Genomic DNA, 18,640 nt, shown 5'->3' on the forward strand with positions numbered 1-18,640 from the left:
ATCTAGAAAAATTGCAATAAACCTTATATGGCAACACTCAAAGAACAATCTCTTCTGAGTGGCTGATTGAAAAGGTAGTGAGCGCTTCACATTTACGAGATTGCAGCCTCCCTTTCTCACTCCTCCTAGTCCAAAGCATCTGAAATTCAATGTAAAGACAAAATCAGCACAGGCCAGAATCTGGCTAATACAGTACTGATTTAACTCCACTACCCTTCTTGGTCTTTTTTACCAGCCTCCTCCAAGTCCCAATTTTTCTCCTCTTAATGAGGTTTAAGAGTGTCCCTCTAGCTTTATACGTTGCAAATTTCTTTCAGGGAGGGAACGACCAAAGGAGTGAGACATTTGTAATTTATTCAAGGCACCTACTCGTCAGAATACCAAGTTGGGATATGGATTTTCTCATCCCTAGTGAAGATCAGTGAGCCCCTGACAGATGGCATTTCCAAAATGGCTTCTTATTTGAGTGTGAAAAAAAGCCACAAAAGTTATCTGCATGTTTGTATCCATTCATAATCATAGTTTAGTGGCAGTGTTGAATAATGGATAGATAGATTGACATGGTGTTAAAACTTGGGTTTGGATCCTACCTCAAGCACATACTAATTGTGTGACTGTGAACATGTCACTTAATTCTCTCAGTCTCAGTTTCCTCATCTCTAAAATGGGGATAGTAATAGTATCTACCTTACAGTATTATGAGCACAAAATTAAATAATGTGTATTATGAACTATGTAAATTCTAAAGCCAATATAAATGTCAGCTGTTGTAATTATTAGTCTTGTGCAGACTGTTCTCAAGCAGTAGTCAAGTTTAAATGCCATGTCATTGCTGTCCTGCAGATTGTAATAACCTCTTTTTTTAATGTAATATTTTACTTTTCCCAAACATAATAACTTCTTGACTAGTCTGCCTGCTTCCAGTTTCTTCCCTCTCTAGATTGTTGTTTATTCAGCAGGTAAAACAATCATCAGTAATTCCTTGTTGCCTATGGGATAAAATACAAAATCACATCTCTATGGAATGTCTGTCTCCAAACTACCTTTCTAGACTTGTACAATGCTACTCACCTCCATTCATTCTATGTTCCAGTCTCATCTTACATTCTCCTAGAATAGTGTATTTTCATAGATCAGGGGTGGGGAACTGGCCGTAGATTCCCCACCACTGGCATGGACCATTCATCATGCCTGGAATGCATTTTCACCACATCTCCACCCATTGAAATTCTCTTCCCTCGAGGCTTTGCCCAGATACCACCTTCCCTAGGAAGCTTTTCCTTTTCTTCTTCCTCCTGCTTCCTTTTTGTCAGATCTCTCTCTGATCCTCAATGCTAAAAGCATTGTCCCCCTCCTCAAATTCCTATGTCACTTTACCTTGATCTCTCCTTGGCCCCTGTCTCATTATGTTGGTATTTTATTTATTTGTGTACATGTGGTATGGTTCCCCCTTAGTACACTGTAAACTTGTTCTACATTGATGACCTCTAAGGTCCCTTAAGTCTATGATCCTGTGATCTTTGAGGGCAGGCACTGTGTCCTCTTTCATCTTTGCTTGCCCACTGCTAAACACAATGCCTTGCACATCCGTGCTGTAGCTTTCTTGATTTCTTTTTACTCTCTGCCTACCATGTGATTAGGATGCACTAAGTAAAAATGGAAAACTCAGGATGGAGAGATGCCTCCAGGAACATTTTCTGGGCTCTAATTGGAGAGTACTTTCCTAGTTGAACCTGCCTCCCTGTCTAGTGTCATTTGCAATTAAGAATATCACCAACTGGGAAAAAATCGTGCACAAGACTAGGAGGAGCCTGTCCTAAGACTCAACAAGCTCCTGTTCTGGCTATGGTGTTGCCAGTTCAACACACATACAGCCAATTGTACTGTTGTGGATTTCTTTTGTATGTGTTTTTGTTTGGTTTTCTCCCAGAAACGTGGTTTCTAAGGAGCTGGGAGGAAATGTCCTGTGCAAAGGGTGAAGGCATCCTAGCACAATGGAATGATGAGTTGGACATAGGAGACGTGTCTGCTGTGACTCAATCTGGCACCAACATTGGTAGGAAACTTCTCTTCTCACAGTATCCATTCCATTGGGTGTCATATCAGCTCGATAGCATTCTATGTGAACAAATAGGACATCTGTCACTTCCTCCAGGAAAGGAACTTGGCATTTGGATGATGTACAAAGTCAATCTGCTTTGTCAATCAGCATAGCCACCTTTGGGTTCCTTTCACCTCCGTACCCTTGAGACCTAAAAAAGAAATAAAGAAGGCAGAATCTGAACGAAAATGGATTTTCAGTAGGTATTTTTTTTTTCAGATTTTGAAAATGCAGTCCATTATATTGATGGGCCATTCCTTGACTCCTAGTGATATGAGTGTGAGGAGTTTGGGGGAAAACTTTGCAGGACAATAAATGTTTTGGGTAGAGGCCTTTCTTTGCCTCTTCCATGTAGGGCTAAACTAAATAATAATAATACAGTACAAATAACACTTCCCCTGGAATCAGGAGACTCGGTTCTGATATAAGGCTCCATGACCAGTTTGTTGTGTGATATTAGTCAAGTCAGTTTATCTCTCTTTAGGCTTTAGTTTCTTCATCAGCAATAAAATTGAGGGTTAAAGTAAACTATCTCTAAGTTCCTTTCCAGTTCTATGATTTTTTAAGTTTCTAAAAAGCTCTGCTCCTGTGTTAAAGTAAACCTTCCATTGGTCAACCTTAGTGACTTAGGTATTCGTTCTCAGTGACAATCTCAACGGAAGGGCTGAAACCCAAATAAACAGCGGTTTATGGTAAACTTTAACCTATCCCCTGAGACTCTTTACCCTGAGAGTCAGAGAGTGGTTCAGCTTTTGGGTGTTACAGACTGTGGTGACGGAAGATCAATCATCTCAGTCCAGTCAGGAATGTAAAGCATTGGTATCTAAGTCACAGGAAATGCTTGTTTCAGTTCCTGCTGTGATGTCTCACCACCCCCACAGGTGCTCAATAAGTGATGTGTTGTACAGTGATGCAGCTTTTAAGAAATTCTTTGGAAATGAAGCTTCTGTGTAATAAAATTAGATGTTTTGAAAATCACAAATCATGGGAAACAAGATTGCTTTGTAATTCAGCAGTATTCTTTCTAAGTTATATATGTGCAAAGGCAAAAATATTTCTTTACACAACTTAAGTATGTCTGAAAACAGTTGAAGGTAAGAAGGAAAAACTGTTGGCAAACTTATGAAATTGGCAAAGTTTGTCATTAATACCCTCAACTGCCTTCCCCTTTTTCTATGCTTGGACTTCCTCTTTGGCGGTCCTGTTCTTCTAGTACCCCATGTCCTTCTACTCTATAAACCCAGTCACTTTTGGAACAGGAAGTCTAGAATGGGTCATTTAAACTTTTATTCATGTAACTCCAGGAGGATAATCCAAGGCCTCTCTCTCTCCAATACAGGCCCCTGCGGAACATGGGGAAAAGAACCTGGCAATAGTTATAGCTAGTGAAGGCCCATTCCAGGATTAGCTTGGGGCAGAAAAGTGTATGTCCAGGACCTGGAGCCTATCCTTCCCTAACAGGAATCCACCTGCCAGGACCCCTCCCTCATATCTCCTTGTCACTTTCCTGCCTGAGTACAGATCACCACCCTCACCTTCCAGCTTCTTCTCTTCTCTACCAGCTACAAGATTTCCAAATGTATGTTTTATATTTCCCAAACATTTGACATAATTTTTAATGCTATTTTTGTATAGTAACCTAACTTCTTCTACCACTACCACTGTCATCCTACAATTCGTCCATCCCTATGGATCCTGTATCATATATATTTCTGCTAATGAAGTTTCTGGCAAGAAAGTATGCTATTAAATTGCTTTTTTTTTGCTAATACATACGTAAGCATATGCCCAATTAACATCATTAATTCATTCTGCAGAAACAGAGTATTAGACAAAACATCCTTACAGAAAGCACTTGGTTCCATAGGATCAATGCTACAAGTGTGTGACCAGCCAAACATTCCATCAAGGTTTTGTAATGTGGTTCTAATGTTTTTACCCGGGGTATTGGTCAGGGCAATATTATGCCAAATATGTTTGTATCACTACTTCCTGTGTGCAGTCAATACTACTGACCTACATCAGTGAAGCCTGGGCTTTGTACTTTCTTTCCAGGGATGGAATTGGATTTGATCTAGAAGTGCTTTCTTGACCTGTACTCCCTCTGGCCAGTGACTTTGTATTTTTGAGATGCCTGGCCTAGGTTATAGGTGTAATCTTTAACTGGAAACAGAGGAAAACTAATTTTAGACCTATATAGATATCAAATGCATATCCTTGACCTCTTAAGAACTCTGCTCAATAAGTAGTTGAAGTACTGTAAGATAGAAAAAGAACAATGAATTTGTTCTGCTTGGCCCCAGCAACATAACTAGGAACAGTAGATAGAATTTGCAGGGAGGTAGAGTTAGGCTTGATGGAAGATCAAAAAAAAAAACCCAAAGAAACCCAAAAAAACCAAACCAAAAGCAAAATGCTTATCAAAAAGAGCTATACAAAACATGAGATGGGTTGTCTCAGAAGTTAGTGTGTTCATTCTTATTAGAAATCTTTAAGTAAAGCTGAATGACTGTTACAGGACAATTATTGATGGAATTCCTATAAAAGTATGGATCAGACTTCATGGCTTTTGAGATCTCTTCTAATTCTGTTATTTTTTGAAGTATCATTGACAGATTGAATGCATTTAATCAGGGAAGTCTGTGGTGAGATTTCCCTTTGCTCAGGAATAAGGGTTGGAGAAAACAAAAGAATAAGAATAATTTCACTCTTTCACTCCCCTACTTCCCCCCTCACTTACCTCCCCCCTCCCCCTTCCCCCATAATTCCTCAATTTATTGAGAAAAAACCAAAGTATATAACCTCTGTTAGACTCCTTGCCATCTTGGGGGAGGGGTAGGGGATGGGAAGGAGGGAGAAAAATTTTGGAATTCAGAAATCTTATAAAAAAATGAACCTTGAAAACAATCTTTGCATGTCATTGGAAAAAATAAAATACTGTTTACAAAAAAAAGATAAACGTTAAAAGAAAAAAAGAAACAAAGTAAGAGAGATGGCTCTGTGAAATTTAATAAGATCCTCCAAAGAAGAAATGGATTATCCCTGCCTATGCCAGAACGCCCTTCAAGGTAACATGGCTGAGTGGAAATTTCACTGAATTAAGAGTCAGCAGACCTGGGTTCTAATAACTCTGTGCCTACCCCGCTTTAATTTAGACAAACCACCTTCTTTAGGCCTCAGTTTAGGCCTTAGCTATAAATTTAAGAGAGTTGGAGTACATGCTCTATCTGGACCCTTTCAGCTCTAAAATTCCATGAAATGCTACCTGTTGCTTCAGTGTTGTAGTCTAGAAAAATCCCTTTTTGAGTTGGTAGATCTTAGAATTCCCTGTCCCTTTCCATCTGTTGGATCTCCATTCCCAACAAGAAAGAGGATACCCCAGCAAATAGAAAGCATGTTAAAGAACAATTCATCAGCCTCACCTTCTGTTTAATATGCTTTAAAATTCAAAGAGTCAGCTGTGAAACACATCAAGCTAAGAGGAGATACTTCCTGGGTAACTCCCACAGGCTGCTAATCTGCCTGTAAAACTGTTTGCCTCCTGTGACCTGTTGCTCAGACATTTTTGACGAACTTTCCTTCCAGCTCACTGGGAACCTAGACTGCAAGACCCATTCTTCCAGCCAAAGAATCAGACCTACAGGGGAAGTCAAACAGAGGAGAAAGAGATGCCTCTCCTGAGGCTACCATGGCCTGGTTTTTCTCTCAGTCAAAAGAAAAACAGCTGGCCCAGATCACAGAACAGCTTTAGAAACAAGGTGGGGGACAAAACAAAGGTGTACATCAAATTGCCAAATGTTCATGTGTAGAAATCTGCTCTCTCTTAAGAGCTGCCAAGTATTATTTGAAAGTGAGGAGAACTTCTGAATGGTCCCAAATACCAAAGCAAAGAAAACCACTGAAAAGTGTGTTGGTTTTTTTTAATGGTCCCAGACAGGGTATAGCTAAAGGAAAGAACAGTCATATTGGAAGAAAGAGAGCAGGAACAATGAGGACCTGGCTGCTTCCAGAGAAAAAAAGGTGGTACATGTAGAAAGCATGGATCATACGTCTTCACGAAGGACCCTCTGAAGGGAAGGACTTTGGGTAGATGTAAAGAAAACTTGGACGGAAAATCTTGTTGCAACTCTGGAATGGTCATAGTTGAGGAGTCTCCAGTACAATCTGCCAGTACTGTTTTAATGGCAGAAAAGTGCTACAGTAGATCGAGTTCTGGATTTGGAGGGAGAAGGACTTGAGTTTGAAAGCTGTCTCAGATTCTTATTAGCTGTGTGACCCTGGGTAAGTAACTTAACCTCTCTGAGCCTCAGTTTTCTCATCTATAAGATGGGAATGATAATAGCACCCACCCTCCTAGGGTTGTTATGAAGACTAAATGAGATAATATTTGTAAAGTACTTCATAAACCTTAAAACACTACATAAATGCTAGCTATTATTATTATGCATAGGAATGAGAAGTTGGCGTAGAAACATGATGGACACAGTATATCCCCTAGACTTAACTATATCCCTTTTGAAAAGAGAAAAGTTTTAAGTTAGTTTCATGTGTAAGTCTTATAGGATGTGGAATTTGCTTTAAAAAAAAAAAGGAAACAGAAAATAAGTCTTGATGAATTCAGATCACAGGGTAATTCAAGTTAAGGTTACTGAATGGAAGAGGGTGTGGTCAGCTGTTGTTTTGAGCCAACTTTTGTTTGTTGCATAGGAGTCAACATTAGAATCTAATCTCTTTGTGAGTAGGGATTTTGTTCTTTGTAGAGAATTCTATTTTATTCCCAACTCCCACTACAATTCTTGGCATTCAGTAGGCACTTAAGAAATATTTGTTAGTTGGAGACTGATGTACCAGGCCCAGTCTCTTCCCAAGGCTAGAGCCTGAGATCAATGATTATTTCAAAATTGAACCTGCATCATCTTTCCTGCCACCAAGTGTGTCAGCCACATTGACCAATCCTCAAGTTATAGAGAGTTTAGAGTTTCTTTTGAATTCTTTACTCCTATATAGAACTGCATTAAAAGAACCAGAGAGTGGCTTTGAGCATGTTGAACTGACCCCTCTGCAGAGGATTTACCACGAGTCGGATAAGAATTTTGTTAGATAAGATGTGAATGGGTGAGTGTCAGCACCATTAGAAGGGTGTATCCTCACCTAAGGAATCTTCAGTCAAAGTACAGAACTATTTCATGAGAACATACCACAATCCTATGCAGCATGGCAAAGGGAAAGAATCAATAATAGGATATTACAGTATGAATATTAAAATTGGAAATAAAGAATATATTTAATGAACAATCTGAAAGACTCCAAGTGGCTCACAGTAGCAGATGGAAGCACCATATATTGGTGGTTTTTCTATCACCCATGTAGTTATGCTTCATACAAAGTAAGAAAAGAAGAGGACCAAGGATAGAACCTCGGTGAATGCCCATATGTAGAGAGCAAAAAAAGAAAAAGGAATCATCAGAGCTAGGGAAGGAGTGGAGACAGGTGGGAGGAGGTAGCATAGTGCCATGTCACAGGAGCTGAGGGGGTGTTTAGTAATGAAGTCACTGTCAAATGCTTGAAAGAGGCTGAAGAGGATAAGACTTGAGAAAAGTCTTAAGTGCTGTTGTTTAACTGTGTTACCCTACAGCTCAAAAAGCTTAGGCCCTTTACAGGATGGCACCAGCTTACCTTTCTAGGTGTATTACAAATTATTCTCCTTCATGTACTTTATATGTTGTTTTTATTTTATCTCAACCTTAACAAAAATCAATTATAACATGCACTTCTGTATACACCATAGAATAGAGAGGGTGTCCAGGAAACTGCAAATTTCTTTTATGTACAGCTTGCTTTTCTTTTAATAAATTACTTTCACAGCTGTCCTACTTATCTGTGACTCCTTATGGCCTTTTCTTCTGTACATTTCAAAAACATGTTTTCATAACCTTTCTTTTCTTTTCTTTTTTTTTTTGAAGGGAGGGGTAGGGTAACCCTTTCCCTAGCTTTCCTCTCCCTATTTTCAACCCCCAAATTGAGAAAAATAAACAAAACCTGTGTAACAAATTTGTGTAATCAACAATCAAGTGGGAGAAATTGAAGATGCCTAAGAGAGAGAGGATGAAACAAAAAAGAAGCATCTCAGAGAGTAAACAGCAAGAATAGTTAGAGTAGAGGGGGACTTCACCATCATTGAAAATAATAGGGAAGGAGAAGAAAATAATCTCTTTTCTCTTTAAAAATCACATTTCTCCCTAGCCTCAAAACACTATCCCAGGCAGTTTCTCCCCAGCCCAAAGACACAGCCTGCCCTAGCAGGAACCGTTATCTCCCTTCCTGATACAGCAGCCAGCTGCACCTAAAGAACGTATTAGTCTGAACCAGCTGTGTACTGGCTGAACAGGATGTGCACTGGGTCATAACAACACTACTCACTAACCAATCTTATGTATCCTAGACTTAGGCATACGTGTACTCCCTTACATTTATCTTGTCTAACAAGACATTGATGGGAGCAATCTGGTATTTCTGAGCCAGCCCTGACCATTTGTTGACTTAGTGACATTTCAAGCCAAAAACCACACCTCCAGGTAACACCTCCCCCCCCCCCCCCACCTTGGCCTATTTCTGGTGAACTCTGGGTAAAATATCTGTACAGTAGATACCAAAAGTCTAGGTTCCTTTAAGAACTGACCACTCCCTAACCCCTCCCTAATCCCACCCCAAAACACCTAGTTAGCACATTTGGCGCAAGTGATACTATAGAATATCCTATATAAACTTTACCTGTACCTCTCTAAGGTTTCCTAAGAACTTTTGCCCACTGAAAAGCATAATAAATCTTTACCTTGACCTCAACAATGCTTGAGTCCATGAATTCCTTCCAGGCAACCTGCCCCTGGTATCCCAGTCTTTGTGGGGGTCTCACCACCCCCCCCCTCCAGCCCTCATCAGAGGCACAGGCAAACTTTGATTTTTGGAGGAGAGGAATGGAGGTAGTTCATATTCAGTAGCCTAGATCTTTGTTAAAGTAGGGAATAAGTTCATCAGCTAAGAGCAAATTGAGCAGGGCTAGAGTTTGGGGCTTGAAAAGAATGGAATTGGAACCATGTTTCCCTTTATACTACAGGGAAAAGTAGGAGGGACCTTTGACATTGCACAATTTCTTTCCCTCTTTGGGCCTTGAACTATTAATCAAGGTTCCTTTTGCAAATTTCAGCAACTCTCCTAAAGCAGTATTCTCTTTTCTGAGGTCTGTGGATAAGGGCTAGGAAAAAGAGGAGTGATATTTGGATCATCCATGAGGATTTCCAGTTTGACCACCATCAAATGCATGTACTGGCTCTAGACTTCTTTCGCCAAGAGATTACTAAGCCTCTTCTTTTAAAACAATAAATAAAACATGCTCCTCTCACTTCTTTTCTTCCTGCCCACTCAGCTAATTAAACCAAAGAGGCTTAGGCTTGTTTACCATCTCCTGAGTCATCTGCTGATGGCCACTTTCAGAGACAGAATAGGAGGGCAGGGCTTTCCCCATATCAGCTGTTCTCTTCGGCCACCTGCTTCCTCCTTCCTCTCCCCCCAAACTATCTTAGCACCCCAGACAAATTTAGATTTTTTTCAGGAGTGGGCCCTGAGGCATCATGGCATAGTGAGAGGAAAAAAAAGAGCTTTTATTAGAGTAAGAAAATAGGTATTCCACCACACTCATGTTTTCTAGCTGACTTTGGTACAAGTCACTGATCTTTCCAGGTCTCTCTTTTTCTACAAAATGGGTTATTTATGAGAAAAGTACTTTTCAAGCCTCAAGGGGGCCATATAAATATGAACTGCTTTTATCATTTTCACCTGGAAAGCAACAGCTGGCCACATTCAGCATAGTTCTCAAAACTTTTCAGGGCCTCAATTTGGCCAAGTGTGCTGACTCCTATGTTTGATACTGCAGAGCTATCACGGCCTGGATATGTGAAAGCATAGGTTAATAGGTTTAAAAAAAAAAAAAAAGCCAAATCAGGCTGAAAAGTAGCAAGGCTAAATGGACCTAAATACAAATGTAAAGAAAAGGAGAAGTTATGACTCTCCTACTTGGTGCTGAAGTTGCTAAAGAAACCTTCGTTGATTAATGTCTCTGGTGCGGAAGGAAACCTGAAGGAAACCGTTAGTGAGCTGGTGCCTCTCTCATTTTTAAATGCTCTGGGTCCCCAGCAGGAAATTAGAGAAGCATTGCAGAATACAAAGATCCTGCACTTGGAGTCCCAAGTCCTGGATTCTAGTATCAGTTCTGTATCTGACTCCTGGGGTAACCTTGGAAAATTATCTTCTCCTCTCTGATCCTCCCTTTCCTCATTTGTAAACGTGAAGGGGTCAGGCTAAAAGGAAGCTAAATGCTGAGAAATTGCAGTGTTTAGTCTTGGCCTTCAGGAAAGAGATGTGGAAGTACCATTTGGCTTTTGGTAGAGAGGTGAGGGACTGTGGGTGCAGAATGCTACATACACTATCAGACTTGGTTGGTTTCGCTTGTTTTTCTCTGTTATAAGAGAGGGTTCATTTGGCAGTATAGGGGAGTATAATATTTAGAAGTGAGTGTGATATAAAAAGACATCTAAGTGCTTGCTTTAGCAACTCATATACTAAAATTGGAATGATACAGAGAAGATTAGCATGGCCCCTCCACAAAGAGGACACACATATTTATGAAGCATTCCATTTTTTTAAAAAAAGGCATCCGTAAAAAAAATTTTTAACACAAAAATTAAGGGGAAGTTAGTCCACATTAGATGATGTTCTAAAGGTCATTCCAGTTCTAATAGTCTCTAATTCTATTCCCTAGGATTTTTGAAGCACTTGGAAAAATTTTCTCTCTAAGGTTCCCCTCTTGTCCCCATATGTAGTATACTTTCCTACCTCCAGGCCTCTGTTTACATTGTTCCCTCTGTTGGAATCCCACTACTCTCCTCTGTCTATCCAAAGCCTAGCCTCCTTCAAGATTCAATACCTGTTCCACTCCCTCCTTGAAGTCTTCCCTAAACCTGTCTAACTCACAAGGATCTCTTCCTCTTTTGAGCTTTCATAGCACTCATCTCAATCACTCATTCAGCAATTATTCACATTTATTGTAATGTCTTATGGTTTTGGTTTTGGGGTTTGTTTGTTTTTCGACTTAGTGTTATTTAATTCTTGTTAAATTTTTCATGTGTTTAGTTTTGTGTATTTCCCTCACACAGCTACTTCGCTACTTCGAACTCTGGTTTCCTCTAACCTGGAATACTGCAATAACTTTCTCATTAGTATCTGTGCCTCAAGTCTCTCTCCTGGTCCATCCTCCATACAGCTGCCAAAGTGATTTCCCAAAGGCACATGCCTGACCACATTACTAGCCTACTCAGTAAACTACAAAGGCTCTGTATTGTCTCTAGGGGAAAAAAATGCCCATATTTGTCTTTTAAAGTCATTCACAACCTGGCCTCAAACTATCTTTCCAGTCTCTTAGGAAATGTATATATTTCTCCTCCCTACACTGTAGGATCCCACCAAACTGGCTTTTCCACTGTTTCACATATTCAATACTCCATTTCCCATGTCTTTGCCTTTGTATTAACTATTTGCTATGGCTGAAATGCAATCTCTTCTTATTTTCACCTTATGGAATCTTTTTCTTCCTTTGAGACACAGCTTAAGCATTACCTTCTGCAGGAAACTTTTCCTGATTCCTCCCCACCCACCACTAATGTCCTCCATAACTACTTTGCATTTATTTTGTATTCTATTCATCAACAAGCATTTACTGAGCTCCTACTATATTCTAGGCACTGTGCTAAGTGCTAGGGATACAAAGAAAGGCAAAAGAAAAACCTTGCTCTCAAAGTCAAAGACACTAAGATCAGGGAGGACTGGAAAACGACTCTTGTTAAAGGGGAGACTTTAACTGAAACATAAAAGAAGCCAAGGGAAGGTAGAAGGTGGGGATGAAGAGGGAGAGAGTTCCAGGCATGAAGCACACCCAGAGTTGGGAAGTGGAGTATGATGTGGGAGAAGCAACAGGGAGGTCATATCATTGTCATTCTGTATATGGTGTGAGAGACAGAGACAGAAGGGGTGGAGTGGAGTCAAAGGGAGAGAAGGAAGTAGAGGGGAAGGCAATGTGGCACAATAGATAGATCTGGCCTGAGGCCAGGAAGACCTAGGTTCAAACCCTGACTCTAGCATATACTGCCTCTAGGACCCCAGGAAAGTCAATATTACAGGCTTATAAGACTATAAGTTGCAGAAAAGGTACCAACCTGCATTGGTAAAGAGAGTTTACTCACTTCAGATTTCCTTCTAACAGTGAAATCATGGGTCTAGTCCTTATTCCTATCCCTGTGTTTATGTATGTTCATGTTGTCTCCCTTGATAGAATATTAGCTCCTTGAGAGTAAGGAATATTTCATTCTTTGACTTTATATCTCCTTTGCCTAGCACAGTAACTGGAACATAGGAGGTACTTATTAAGGATTTGTTAATTGACTGATTGATCGATTGAGTCTGACAGTATTTACAGCCTCCACTGTGATAATCTCCCCCAGCCTTGGAAAGAAGGAGGGAGACATACTTTCTCTCTTTGGAAGGGTCAAGCTTGATTATTATCATTTTACAGATTCCATTTGTATTATTTTGTTGTCATTATTTCCTTTTTATACTGTTGTAATCACTGTGTATATTGCTTTCCTCGTTCTGCATCTGTTCATGTAAGTCTTCCCCATACTTCTCTTTATTCTTCATATTCATTGTTTCCCGTGGTGTGGTAATACTATATTGCTAGTAGGGCTACAAATTGGTCTGGCCATTCTGGAAAGCCATTTGTAATTATTCAGAGAAAGTCAATACAATTTCCATAACCTTTGACTCAGAGATTTTTCAACTAGGCATATATTCTAAGGAGGTGAGTGACTAAAAGAAAGGTCCCACATCCCCCTAAATATTTATAGCAGCTCATTTTTATAGTAGCAAAACAAAATATTTCCCCATGGTTTGAGGAATGTCTGAATAAGTTGTGGAAAATGAACGTAATGAAATATTGTTGCACTGTAAGAAATGAACATGATGACTACTGAGAAGTATAAGAATACTTACATGAACTGATGTAAATTGAAATAAGCAGAACCAGAAAAACAATATACACAGCGAACCCAACATTATAAATGGAAATTGTGACAACAAAGTAATCAAAACTGAACGCTGCTAAGTGATAATAATCAAACTTGGCTCTTCAAAAGAGAGAAAGTGCACGTCCCTCCTTCTTTCTGAGGTTGGGGACCATCGTAGCACAAATGGAAATAAAAACTACAACCACACACTCAGAACTGAAGGCTATGAAATCATAAATACTGAACTTGAACCCAAAGGAATATGAGAAGACAACTACCTCCCTCACCATTTCTTTTCAGAGACAAGGGACTATGGGTGTGGAACACTGCATCTCATGTCAGACTTTTTTTCCATATGTATGCTAGTTTTACTAAATCATTTTTTTCTCATAAAAAAGTTTTGTTATAGCAAAAATGACCCTCAGGGAGTAGACTGAAGGGATGTAGGTTTTGTAAAAACAAAACAAAATTACTTAAAAAAATAAACTCCAAGTAGCTGCTATTACTTAGACAGCTCTTACTGGCCTTCAGAACCATGCTTTAACTTAGCTTTCCAGGTTAGTTGTGCATTACTCCCTCTCACATATTCTTAGTCTAGCCAAACTGACCATCTTACTATTTGTCATAGAGAACACTACATATATGTTGGGGTTCCATGCTTTTCCATAAGCTATAACTCATGTTCAGAAGGAGCTCCCTCCTCACCACAGCCACTTAGAATCCCTGATTTCCTAAAAGAAAAACTTTCATCCTGTGTCTTTTTCATATAACCTCAGCTGCCTCAACATCTCTTCCCTCTCTACTCCCTACCACTCCCACCCCCAGAAAAAACCCCAAAAGTTTCTATTTTTAATCTATATTTTATATGTGCATATTCTCTACTTCTGTAGAATATAAGCTCCATGAGGGAAAACCAGTTTCATTTTTTTCTCTGTGTCTCTTGGGCCTGGAACATAAGAGATGCTTAATAAATTATTGATTGATTAATTGGTAGACTATAAACTTCCTTAGTGAGAGGGATTGTATTTTATTTCCTTCCCTTCAGTAATCTCTAACAACCACAGCTAGCACAAAGTTCTACATAACAGGTAGGTGATAATTTAAAGCAATGAGGAATAGGTAGGGAATGTAGACTTTGCCACAAGTTCGTTCTTTAAGGATTTAATTTGCTTCTGAGTCTGGGAACAATGACAAAGAGATAGCTAAAAATTCAGTGTTACCTCACTCTCTGAAAGAATTTGGTTTCTTCATAATGATAACTAAGCTCTACAATTTCAGTTTCTATGAATACAACAAGTTTGCTATATGCCTAACCCTGTGCTAAATGTTTTAAGGGTTATTAAAAGGATTCCATAATCCCTCCTCTGACTATTCATAGCACAGCAGAGAATAAGGAAGTAAAAAAAAAATGAGGTAATCAATCAATCAACAACCATTTATTAAGGGCATATAAAGTGTTGCGTACTGGTATGGTCAGCACTTTGTGTCCCAATATAGATAGAAAGAAAAAAACACTACCAATAAAACAATCCTTGCCCTCAAGGATATTCCATTCTAATGGGACAGAAAAACCTATAAATAGGTCCATACAAGATACTTAAAGAACTTATAGAAGGTACTTTTAGAAGGGGTGGTATTAACAGTTGAGGATACAGGAAAGGTATCTTGCAAAAGGTGGGATTTGAGCTGAGTCTTAAAAGGAAACCAGGTAAGCTGAGTCAGAAGTGAGGGGCAGTCTAGGGTGTAAGGATATATATTATCTACACATCTTAGTAGGTCCCCAGGACATTACAATTTATGCCAATATAATAATTTGTACACATTTTGAGGATCCCTAAGTCATCAAAAAGAAATTTTATTATGTACGGTACACTGTTTAAGAAGGTACATAAAGGCCTAATATATCTTAGAATACATTTTCTATTTAGAGAGCAATTTATAATTGTGCCCAAAGAGTTACAAAACTGTGTACAGCCTTTGACCCGGCAATTCTACTACTAAGTCTCTTTCCCAAGGTGATCAGGGAAAATGGAAAAGAATTTGTATGTTCTGAAGAATATATAGTAGCTGTCTTTGCGGTGGCAAAGAACTCGGAATTGAGGAAATGCCTATTATTTGGGGAATGGCTAGACAAGTCTTGGTTGTGATGGGATTACTGTTGTGCTGTAAGAAATGAGAAGCAGGATGCTTTCAGGAAGACAAGGAAAGACTTGCGTGAAGTAATTCAGAGTGAAATGAGCAGGACCAAGAGAACGTTGTATGCAGTTATAGCAGTGTTGTTTGAGGAGTAACTGTGAATGACGGAGCTGTTCTGAGTGACATGATCTTGCCCATCAGTGGCAGAGGATTTGTGAAGGAAAATACTATTTCAGAGAAAGAACTGAAATATGAAAGCACATATTTTATGGTTCCATATATGTGAATATATATGTACATATACACATGTTTATATTTACATCAGATGTCAGCCTTCTCTAGCGTAGGGATAGGAGGGAGTGAGCAAGACAACTTGCAATTCAGAATGTAACAAATATGTGTGTATTTTACACACACACACACACACACACACACACACACACATTAAAAAAATACATTTCCCAATGGAGCAGCTAAGTGGCACAGTGGATAGAGCACAAGCCCTGGAGTCAAGAGAACCTGAGTTCAAATCCATCCTCAAACACTTGGCACTGACTAGCTGTGTGACCCTGAGCAAGTCACATAACCCCAATTGCCTTGCCCCCCCAAAAAAACCAAACCCAAAAAACATTTCCCATCTTTAACTACCTGTTAGTCATTTTGAATTGGATATCTTGCATTTTAATGAAGACATATCCAAAACTGAACTCATGTTCTTTTTCTCCAAACCCTTCCCTCTTCCTAACTTCCCTATTACTGTTGGTGACATATACTCAGGTTCACAAGCTAAGTGTCATCTTTGAAGTCTCTCTTTCTAGAATCCCTACCACCCCTCATCATATCCTATTGCTTGCCAAATCTTGTAGATTTTACCTTTGCGGTCCCTCTCCTATACATCCATTTTGCTCCTCTGACATTACCACCTCCCTGGTGCAAGCTCTGATCACCTCACACCTCAGCCATTACAACAACCTGCTGGTTTGGCTCCCTGCCTCAAGACTTTCCTATCTATCCTCTATGTAGCTGTTCGATTGATCTTCCTAAAGTGCAGGTCTAAACATGTCTCACACACACATCATTCAGTTAAATCCAGGGTCTTCCTATTGCCTCCAGGATCAAATATAAAATCCTCTCTCTGGTTTTCGAAGCCTTTTATAACTTTTCCCTTTTCTGCCTTTCCAGTCTTCTTACACCTTCTTACCCTCCAAGTTCTCTGTGATCCAGCTACACTGTACTCCCTGCTGCTCCTCCCACACAGTCTTCTATCCTCTGACTCCAAGCATCTTCATTGGCTCTTCCCCAATGCCCAGAACTCTCTCCCTCCTCATTTCCACCTCCCAGTTTCCTTGGCTTCCTTCAAGTCTCAGCTAGTCTTACCTTCTGCAAGAAGCCTTTTGTGGTCCTCCTTCCCCTTAGTCACTTCCCTCTGTGGAAATGGAATGGTTAATGACTTTACTAACCATGTGGATTTGCTTGAACTTCCTTACTATTCAGAGGAGGGCAGACTAACCTGGGAATCAGAATCAGCCAATCAGGAGGCAGATTGACTTTGACATACCAGAGATCCTTTGCAGTGTTTGCTTGCTGAACCCAGAACTCCCTCTGCTGTGCCAACAACCATAGAATTAACTTTAAACAGATTCTGTCTAGTGGACAGAACTAGCACAAGCATCCTAGTTCCAGGGTCTTGAAGACTTTTCAACCTGACACTCCTCTTTGTTCCCTGAACCCCCGCATACCTACTGACATCTATGAAACACCCCTTCATGAAGAAAATCAAATCCACTGGTAGTACCTGATTGGGCTACAACACAGTCACTCCCACCCAGCTTTGTGGTTTCTTTTTTGTCTTTATAATCTGTGCAGGCTGAAAAGTCCTCAAGGCCCTGGAACTAGGATGCTTGTGCTAGTTCTGTCTGTTAGAGCTGGTATGAACCTGCTTAAGTCAGTTCTGTGGTACCTGGCACAGCAGAGAAAGTTCCGGATTCAGCGACCAAACACTGCAAAGGATCTCAGTTCCAACTACAGCTCTGCATGCAACCTGCCAGCCTAAGAGAAATAAAACACGCAAGCAATCTAATATACAACCTAATTCTGTTTCTTTCTTAGACTGAACTCTGGGTTTTGACACCTCTGAGATTATCTCCAGCTTATTTTGTATGTCTTATTTGTACATAATTGTTTGCAAACTGTTTCCCCCATTACACTATCATCTCCTCTAGAACACAAACTTTTTTTCTTTGTATCTCCAGTGCTTAACGCAGTGCCTGGCACACAGTAGGTACCTAATAAAACTAGTTGACTTGATGTGTTGGAAAAATTTTCTCTCAAATAGTTAAAATAAATTTTGATGCTAAAAGAGATAAATGGTCAGCTGTCCAGAATATGTGGTTATTTGAGGGAATTCATTCCTTGAGGATTCCAGACACCCAAGATTTTACTGCAAAGGATATAGTTCCTACCCTCAAAAACTGAATTACAAAAAGAAGATATACACCCATGAAGCAATTAGAGGAAACAATAGTACTTGTCATCAGTGGTCTTGAAGGGGGAAAGATCATTGTGAACTCAAATAGTCAGGGAATTTATCATGAAGGAAGTAAGGCTTAAACCTTGAAATCATTAGAGCTGAAATGAAGTCCTTGGAGGTCATCATTTCCAACCCCCTCATTTTAGAAATGAAGAAACAAACAGAGGAAAGAAGTTATTTGTCCAGTGTCACACAGCAAGTTAATTGTAAAGCCAGGACTAGAAGCAAAGACTCTTAGCAGAGTACAGTTGAAAGAACATTAGCTCTGGAGTCAGAAGGTGTGTTGTTATTGTTCAGTCACACCAGATTCTTTGTGGCCCCATTTGGAGTTTTCTTGATAAAGATACTGGAGTGGTTTGCCATTTCCTTCTCCTGCTCATTTGACAGATGAGCAAACAAGGTTAAGCCCAGGGTCACACAGCTAGTAAGTTTTTGAAACCAGATTTGAACTCAGGCAGTTGAGTCTTCCTAATTCCAGGCTCTGTACTCTATCCATTGTACCACCTAGCTGCCTAGATAAGGTCCAAATCCCACTTCTGATACTTATTATCCCTGTATACTTGGGGTACTCTCTGGGCCTCACTTTCCTCAAGTGCCAATTAAGAGGTTGGACTTGATACCCTGAGGTTCCTTGAGCTCTAAACCTATGATCCTGTGGTATAGAGGCCAAAGGAGAAATGCAAAATGCTTTAGGAAAGTATCAGGAAGAAAAGCACACTTTTGACTAGGAAAGCACTAGAGCTATAATCCATGATCTCACCA

The 18,640-nt window shown here is 39.8% G+C and overlaps 1 long non-coding RNA gene and 1 other non-coding gene across 3 annotated transcripts in view; one reads left to right on the forward strand and one right to left on the reverse strand.

Annotated features, from left to right (window-relative positions):
* Nucleotides 1–337: 337 nt before the first annotated feature.
* LOC140512787 (uncharacterized) overlaps nucleotides 338–18,640 on the reverse strand; it is a 52,796-nt gene continuing 34,493 nt past the window's right edge. The window contains exons 1-2 of one of the 2 annotated variants that reach the window (XR_011969918.1): nucleotides 8,934–9,769; nucleotides 338–2,252 (exon numbers count right to left, since the gene is read on the reverse strand). This is a non-coding gene — a long non-coding RNA (uncharacterized lncRNA). Of the gene's footprint in view, nucleotides 2,253–8,933; nucleotides 9,770–18,640 lie in introns of those variants that run through there. The other variant, XR_011969916.1, reaches the window with a different exon arrangement.
* On the forward strand, nucleotides 10,693–10,799 carry LOC140521743 (U6 spliceosomal RNA). Its single transcript, XR_011973045.1, has one exon. It is a non-coding gene; the product is annotated as a U6 spliceosomal RNA (small nuclear RNA).

This window comes from Notamacropus eugenii, chromosome 1 (genome assembly GCF_028372415.1).
Source record: "Notamacropus eugenii isolate mMacEug1 chromosome 1, mMacEug1.pri_v2, whole genome shotgun sequence".
Classification (NCBI taxonomy): Eukaryota; Metazoa; Chordata; class Mammalia; order Diprotodontia; family Macropodidae; genus Notamacropus; species Notamacropus eugenii.